The following is a 9,635-nucleotide window of genomic DNA, read 5'->3' on the forward strand; positions in this document are numbered from 1 at the left end:
GGCTGCTTTCAACTCATCCCAAACAATCTCAGTTGGGTTGAGGTCGGGTGATTGTGGAGGCCAGGTCATCTGATGCAGCACTACCTCACTCTCCTTCTTGGTCAAATAGCCCTTACACAGCCTGGAGGTGTGTTGGGTCATTGTTCTGTTGAAAAACAAATGCCAACCAGATGGGATGGCGTATCACTGCAGAATACTGTTGTAGCCATGCTGGTTAAGTGTGCCTTGAATCCTAAATAAATCACAGACAGTGTCACCAGCAAAGCACCACCACACCACATCACACCTCCTCCTCCATGCTTCACGGTGAGAACCACACATGCAGAGATCATCCATTCACCTACTCTGCGTCTCACAAATACATGGTGGTTGGAACCAAAAATCTCTAATTTGGACTCATTAGACCAAAGGATAGATTTCCACTGAGGTAATATCCATTGCTCGTGTTTCTTGGTCCAAGCAAGTCTCTTCTTCTTATTGGTGTCCTTTAGTAGTGGTTTCTTTGCAGCAATTTGACCATGAAGGCCTGCTACACACAGTCTCCTCTGAACAGTTGATGTTGAGACGTGTCTGTTACTTGAACTCTGTGAAGCATTTATTTGGGCTGCAGTTTCTGAGGCTGATAACTCTAATGAACTGCGGCAGAGGTAACTCTGGGTCTTCCTTTTCATTGGCGGTCCTCATGAGAGCCAGTTTCATCAAAGCGCTTGATGCTTTTTCGACTGCACTTGAAGGAACTTTAAAAGTTCTTGAAATTTTCCGGATTGACTGACCTTCATGTCTTAAAGTTAGGATGGACAGTGATTTCTCTTTGCTTATTTGAGCTGTTCTTGCCGTAATATGGACTTGGTCTTTACCAAATAGGGCTATTTTCTGTATTCCACCCCTACCTTGTCACAACACAACTGCTTGATTCAAACGCATTAAGAAGGAAAGAAATTGCACAAATTAGCTTTCAATAACAAGGCACACCTGTTCATTAAAATGCATTCCAGGTGATAACCTCATGAAGCTGGTTGAGAGAATGCCAAGAGTGTGCAAAGCTGTCATCAATGCAAAGGGTGGCTACTTTGAAGAATCTCATATATAAAATATATTTTGATCACTACATGATTCCATATGTGTTATTTCATAGCTTTGTTGTCTTCACTACTATTCTACAACGTAGAAAATAGTCAAAAATAAATAAAAACCATTGAATGAGTAGGTGTGCTCAAACATTTGACTTGTACTGTATATATAAGGCAGCATATGCGCAAAACTGAAAGCATGAACCATTGCTTTTAATCACAGCAGTCAACATGAGTAAAACATTGAAACGTGTTAACCCTCGCAAGGCTGCCGGCCCAGACGGCATCCCCAGCCACGTCCTCAGATCATGTGCAGACCAGCTGGCAGGTGTGTTTACGGACATATTCAATCAATCCTTTTCTCAGTCTGCTGTTCCAACATGCTTCAAGAGGGCCACCAATGTTCCTGTTCCCAAGAAAGCGAACGTAACTGAGCTAAATGACTATCGCCCCGTAGCACTCAGTTCCGTCATCATGAAGTGCTTTGAGAGACTAGTCGAGGACCATATCACCTCCACCCTACCTGACACCCTAGACCCAATTTGCTTACCGCCCCAATAGGTCCACAGACAAAGCAATCGCAATCACACTGCACACTGCCCTAACCCATCTGGACAAGAAGAATACCTATGTAAGAATGCTGTTCATCAACTACAGCTCAGCATTTAACACCATAGTACCCTCCAAACCTGGGTCTCGACCCCGCCTTGTGCAACTGGGTCCTAGACTTCCTGACGGGCCGCCCACAGGTGGTGAGTGTAGGTAATCCTCAACACCGGGGCCCCACAAGGGTGCGTTCTCAGCCCTCTCATATACTCCCTGTTCACCCATGACTGTGTGGCCATGCACGCCTCCAACTCAATCATCAAGTTTGCAGACGATACTACAGTGATAGGCTTGATTACCAACAACGATGAGACGGCCTACAGGGAGGAAAGAAACGGGCAACATTGAGGACCGTAGACACAGTGGTCGGCCAAGGAAACTTACCGCAGCAGATGAAAGACACATCATGCTTACGTCCATCCCTTCACAATCGGAAGATGTCCTGCAGTGCCATCAGCTCAGAATTGGCAGAAAACAGTGGGATGCTGGTACACCCATCTACTGTCCTGAGAAGTCTGGTCAAAAGTGGCCTTGCGGCCAAAAAGCCATGCCTCCAACATGGACACAAGGCCAAGCGACTCAAATATGCACGAAAACACAGGAACTGGGATGTAGAAAAATGGCAGCAGATGTTCTGGACTGATGAGTCAAAATTTGAAATATATGGCTATAGCAGAAGGGAGTTTGTTCGCCGAAGGGCTGGAGAGCAGTACATGAATGAGTGTCTGCAGGCAACAGTGAAGCATGGTGGAGGTTCCTTGCAAGTTTGGGGCTGCATTTCTGCAAATGGACTTCGGGATTTGGTCAGAATGAATGGTCTCCTCAATGCTGAGAGGTATAGGCAGATACTTATCCATCATGCAATACCATCAGGGAGGCATCTGATTGGCCCCAAATGTATTCTGCAGCATGAAAACGACCCCAAACATACAGCGAAAGTTGTTAAAGAACTATCTTCAGCGTAAAGAACAAGGAGTCCTGGAAGTGATGGTATGGCCCCCACAGAGCCCCGATCTCAACATCATCAAGTCTGTCTGGGATTACATGAAGAGAGAGAAGCACCTGAGGCTGCATAAATCCACAGAAGAACTGGGGTTAGTTCTCCAAGATGTTTGGGTAAACCTACCTGCCGAGTTCCTTCAAAAACTGTGTGCAAGTGTACCTAGAAGAATTGATTGTTTTGAAGGCAAAGGGTGGTCACACCAAATATTGATTTGATGTAGCTTTTTCTTCTGTTCACTCACTTTGCATTTTGTTAATTGATAAACATAAACTATTAACATGTCTATTTTTGAAAGCATTCTTACTTTACAGCATTTTTCACACAGGACTAAATATTTTGCACAGCACTGTATATACTACCGCTCAAAAGTTTGGGGTCACTTAGAAATGTCCTTGTTATGAAAGAAAAGCCCCCAAAAAATGTTCATTAAAATAACATCAAATTGATCAGAAATACAGTGTCGACATTGTTAATATTCTAAAGACAAAGCCATATCTCAGACTGGCCAATAAAAATAAAAGATTAAGATGGGCAAAAGAACACAGACACTGGACAGAGGAACACTGCCTAGAAGGCCAGCATCCCGGGGGCGCCTCTTCACTGTTTGCGTTGAGACTGGTGCTTTGCGGGTACTATTTAATGAAGCTGCCAGTTGAGGACTTGTAAGACGGCTGTTTCTTAATAAACTAGACACTAATGTACTTGTCCTCTTGCTCAGTTGTGCACCGGGGCCTCCCACTCCTCTTTCTATCCTGGTTATAGCCAGTTTGCGCTGTTCTGTGAAGGGAGTAGTACACCGCGTTGTACGAGATCTTCAGTTTCTTGGAGATTTCTCACATTAAATAGCCTTCATTGCTCAGAACAAGAATATACTGATGAATTTCAGAAGAAAGATCTTTGTTTCTGGCCATTTTGGGCCTGTAATCGAACCCACAAATGCTGATGCTCCAGATACTCAACTAGTCTAAAGAAGGCCAGTTTCATTGCTTCTTTATACAGAACAACAGTTTTCAGCTGTGCTAACATAATTGCGAAAAGGTTTTCTAATGATCAGTTAGCCTTTTAAAACGAGAAACTTGGATTAGCTAACACACAAAGGGGGAAGCTTGCAAGCCGAAAAACACCATCCCAACCGTGAAGCACGAGGGTGGCAGCATCATGTTGTGGGGGTGCTTTACTGCAGGAGAGACTGGTGCACTTCACAAAATAGATGGCATCATGAGGGAGGAAAATTATGTATATATATTGAAGCAACATCTCAAGACATCAGTCAGGAAGTTAAAGCTTGGTCGCAAATGGTTCTTCCAAATGGACAATGACCCCAAGCATACTTCCAAAGTTGTGGCAAAATGGCTTAAGGACAACAAATTCAAGGTATTGGAGGGGCCATCACAAAGCCCTGACCTCAATCGTATAGAAAATGTGTGAGGAGAACTGAAAAAGTGTGTGCTAGCAAGGAGGCCTACAAACCTAACTCAGTTACACCAGCTCTGTCAGGAGGAAAGGGCCAAAATTCACCCAACTTGTTGTGTGAAGCTTGTGGAAGGCTATCCGAAACTTTTGACCCAAGTTCAACAATTTAAAGGCAATGCTACCAAGTACTAATTGAGTGTATGTAAACTTCTGACCCACTGGGAATGTGATGAATGAAAAAAAAGCTGAAATAAATAATTCTCTCTACTATTATTCTGATATTTCACATTCTTAAATAAAGTGGTGATCCTACTTGACCTAAAACAGGGAATATTTACTAGGATTATATGTCAGGAATTGTGAAAAACTGAGTTTAAATGTATTTGGCTAAGGTGTATGTAAACCTCCGACTTCAACTGTAGATATTCCATTAAAAATCAGCCGTTTCCGGCTACAATAGTCATTTACAACATTAACAATGTCTACACTGTATTTCTGATCAATTTTATGTTATTTTAATTGACAAAAAAAATGCTTTTAATTCAAAAACAAGGACATTTTTAAGTGACCCCAAACTTTTGAACGGTAGTGTATGTGTGTATGTATATATACATATATGTCATTTTTTTGCTCAGCAAACGTGGGGTGGGGACAAATAAAACCACCTACTTACCTGTTGGGCCATGGTCTATGATTTATCAAAAGGGATGATAATGGACACCTCTTTATGACTGGAACTATTTACGAGTTAATGATGAATTAATTATTCATTTATAAAGGTTGGTGATGTACATTTTCATACCAATTTCATATACAGTAATTGATGCCGTTAAATACCGGATGATTTTGTCTTTATACTGTACGGTAGTGGACATCAAATTGCATAGTTGCGTAAAGATATACAACATTGATTATTACATGCAGCATGTTACAGTGTAGTTAAGTCAGAGGGCTAGGAGGACAATTCTCTTGTTCTATATTAGAACAACCCTTGTTGGACCTTTCTGAGCTTGGAATTAAAGGTGTACTCAGCCATATGACATCATACTGAATGGGTAATGTCATATTTGTTGATTCTACCCATAATGGATTAAGATGAAAGGGGAGGTGTCCTGGCACCCTTGGTTTAATTGCATGAGCACCACTGTCATTGACAATGTACATTTAGACTCTGTAAAGCCCTGAAAGCTGTTACAACTTCAAGAAGACTCAGACTATGCAATGGTTTTCCTCCTCTTCATCTGAAGAGGAGAGGCGAGAAGGATCGGAGGACCAATATGCGGCGTGGTAAGTGTCCATGGTTGTTTATTTAAACACATAAACTGACCACTCCATACAAAAACAATAAACGTAAACAACCGAAACCGAAACCAGTACCTTGTGGCGTAAAACACAGAAACAATCACCCACAAAACCACAGTGAAACCCAGGCTACCTAAGTATGATTCTCAATCAGAGACAACTAACGAGACCTGCCTCTTATTGAGAACCATTACTAGGCAGAACACAGAAAAACAACCTAGAAACACAAAACATAGAATGCCCACCCAACTCACGTCCTGACCAACTAAAACAAACAATTAACACAATAACTAGGGTCAGAACGTGACAGACTAGCACTAAGAATTTTGATGTTGATTGTTTTTTCTTTCAATTATTTTTTGTCATACGGTAGTGGAAATAATAACTTTTATTTGTTTATTAAAGCGTATTGTAAAGACCATATGTTTATTCAAAATGTCTTACTTCAGGTTGCTCAAGCACCACCAGGATGGCTACTGGCTGGAGGAAATATTTATTTTTCTTTAGATTCAGTTCTTGATATGTCCTCTGATAAACCCTCCCCTCGTACCAAAGCTGCTAAGCTCACCATGTCATTCTTGAAGGATCTCAATTTACTAGACATCTGGAGACAGATGCACCCACAGGATCAGGACTACTCTTTTTATTCACTCCCACACAACAAACACACACACATACTGTAGATAACTTTTTGCTATCAACCCAACTGCTTCATAGAGTGTGAGATACCGATTATCTTCCCAGCTTGCTTAGTGACCATTCTCCTCTGGTATTATCAATCTCCATTCCTACCAAGGTAAATGGAGCATATAGATGGAGACTAAATTCTACACTCCTGAAGAAACCTGAATTTTGTGCATTCATCATAGAGCTGATTAATAGATTTTAATTTGACAAACAAACCCTCTGCTCCTGACAGTTTCATTCTTTGGGACGCATTGAAAGCCTATCTGAGGGGACAGATCATTGCCTATACTAAAGGGCTGAAGAGAAAACACAGTGCCGAACTGAATGCCCTTGAATCTGAAATATCTGAACTAGAGAAAACCTACCAAAGAGGCCCAACTAAAGACCTATAAAGGCTTTTGGTAAATAATAAACTGAAATATAATACCCTGAACACTTATCAAGCTGAGAGGGCCATCACTAAATCAAAACAGCGTTACTACGAGCTTGGAGAGAAAGAACACAACGAATTGGCATGGCAACTGAAAGCAGAGGAAAGTAAGAGGACTATTAACGCTATAGAAACTCTTACTAACAAGATATCTTTCGACCCTACAGAAATGAATGATACTTTTAAGAAATATTACGAGGACCTCTATACTTCCCAATCAAGCTATGATCTATCACTCCTTTCTCTCCTCTCTCAACTGCCCATGCCTGTCAGAGGGCACCTGAGTGAACAGTTCTCAGTCCCTGAATTGTTGGAGGCCATTAAATCTTTCCCTTCTAATAAATCTCCTGGAGAGGATGGCTTCCCTCCAGAGTTTTATAAATAATTTAAGGAGCTGTTGGTACCCTACCTTATGGGGGTACTTAAAAAAGCTGGGGAGGACTACTGCTTCCGAGGGTCTTTCTCTCAAACTGTGATTACGGTAATTACTAAGAAATCTAAAAACCCACTAAAGTGCACCTCCTATAGACCAATCTGGAGTCATGTCTCCCCCTGTTGGTCAACCCAGATCAGACTGGCTTCATAATTAATAGATTGTCCTCCAATAATCTCAGAAGGTTCTTTGATATAATTCACCTTGCTAACAAAAACAAAATACCTAGTGTCGCAGTCTCCCTCGACGCCGAAAAGGCCTTTGATAGGGTCAAATGGCTATACCTCTTTCACATCTTGGAAATGTTTGGTTTAGACAGCTAGGATTGCTACCAATGGGATTACTTCGTCCTCTTTCCCTCTCTATAGGGGGAACAGACAAGGTTGCCCAAATAGCCCCCACCATCGAACAGTTGGCTGAGGCCATTAGAACATGTGCTGACATACATGGCTTTGAGGTAGGCCACCATACCCATAAGTTATCACTTTTTGGGGATGATCTTATTTCTAACAAACCCAGAACATTCTCTCTCTCACTTACAGAACCTATTACAGTATTATAGTTATATCTCTGGATATAAGATCAATTTTGATAAAAGAGAAATCTTAACATTGTCTGTATTTGACCATCATACCATCGAGCATACGTTTCCTTTTAGATGGTCGCCTGTGGGCTTCACATATTTGGGCATAATGGTGGATGGTAACCTGAACAACCTCTATAAACTCAATCTGGACAGTTTGTTGCAAAAGGTGGAGGGTGACCTGTGTAAATGGACGGATTTACCTCTCACTGTACTTGGTAGAATTAATATAATTAAAATGAATGTTCTATATTTGTTTCAATCTCTCCACATCCCTGTGTCCGCAGCATTCTTTTCCTCTTTCGACAAGCTGACCAGACAGTTTATCTGGCACAGCAAAACCCTTATGGTTAGTCTGGACAAACTGACCCTTTGTCAGACCCTGATCTGTTTCACCTGTTTTAGTGATTGTCTCCACCCCCCTCAAGGGTTGTTCCTGTTTTCTAGTTTTCCGGGTGTTTACCTTTTCTGCCTGCCCTGAGCCTGCCAGACATCCTGTACCTTTGCCCCACCTATCTGGATTTCTGACCGCTGCCTGCCCTTAACCTCTCTTTTGCCTGCCCCTGTTGGATTAATAAACTGTTGTTACTTCTGGATCTTACCTGAAACGTGATACCCTTGATTATGGTCAAGGGGGCTTAAACCTCCCCAATTTCAGAATGTATTACTGGCAGTCTAGATATCTGGGTCAGAGGTTTAACAATGGTCCTTCTCCCTCATGGTTGAACATTGAAAAGTTTGATGTACATGAGGACACGGGCAGAATTGTTTAACAAATGGTACATGAAATCTATAAAAACTATCACAGACAACCCTTTAATTACACATTCTGCTTGGCATGGTGCAAACTGCATGAGCTGTAAAGACGAGAGGAATTTTGTTCCCCTAAAACCCCTCTACGGAACAATAGATTGATTCTTGTGTTTTTCCAGAATAGTAACTTTAGACCATAGTCGAATAAGGATTTCACTTTTCTGGAACATTGCTATGAGGAGGGAATTCTTATGTCCTTCAAACAGCTGACACAGAAATACCACCTGTCTAACAAGGACTTCTTAAATTCCTACAACTACAACATTTTATTAGGGTGAATCTCAAGGGCCAAGGGAACCTGCCTAAGATGTCACCCAATGAACAACTCTGCCATGCAGACCAACCACTGTTTAGGACCATTTCCCGTGTCTACAATGCTCTTAACTAGATAAACGCCGACTTAGATGGGAAAAAGACCTGGGTATTAATCTTGATTAGGGACTATGGAGTGACCTATGCAGGGATGGTGTTATATCCACATTGAACTCCAGATACAGACTGATCCAGTTTAATTTCCTCCATCAGCTCTATATCACCCCATCTAGACTGCACAAGTTCAACCCTGATATCTCCTCTCTCAGTTTAAGATGTGGCTCAGATGAAGGAACATTCCTTGGCAGTGTTCAAAACTACACCGTTTCTGGCAACGGGTATGCAATACCATTTCCTCAATTCATGGGGATGCATTCTGTCACGTTCTTAGTAGTTCTTGTGTGTTTTCCTTGTTTTAGTGTTGGTCAGGACGTGAGCTGGGTGGGCATTCTATGTTGTGTGTCTAGTTTGTCTGTTTCTGTGTTTGGCCTGATATGGTTCTCAATCAGAGGCAGGTGTTAGTCATTGTCTCTGATTGGGAACCATATTTAGGTAGCTTGTTTTGTGTTGGGTTTTGTGGGTGATTGTTTCCTGTCTTTGTGTCTATGCACCAGATAGGACTGTTTTTGGGTTTCACATTTGTTGTTTTGTAATTTGAAGTGTTCAGTTGGGATTCATTATTAAAGAAGATGAACACTCACCATGCTGCGCTTTGGTCCTCTCTTTCCCAGGAAGAAAGCCATTACACATTCCCTTTAGACCCGAAGATCTGTCTACTGGGTAACTTTACTAATTGCAATCTTAGGCCACGTCATACTATAAAGCTAACAGAAATATTGCTAGCGATTGCCAAGAAATGTATTGCATTGAAATGGAAATCGGATTCCTCCCTGCCAGTTGTAATGTTGCTATCTGAAGTTAATAGTTTTATCCCACTGGAGAAAATGACTTACTGCTTGAGGAATAATTTGGAGACATTTGAC

Source organism: Oncorhynchus tshawytscha, linkage group LG24 (genome assembly GCF_018296145.1).
Source record: "Oncorhynchus tshawytscha isolate Ot180627B linkage group LG24, Otsh_v2.0, whole genome shotgun sequence".
NCBI lineage: Eukaryota > Metazoa > Chordata > Actinopteri > Salmoniformes > Salmonidae > Oncorhynchus > Oncorhynchus tshawytscha.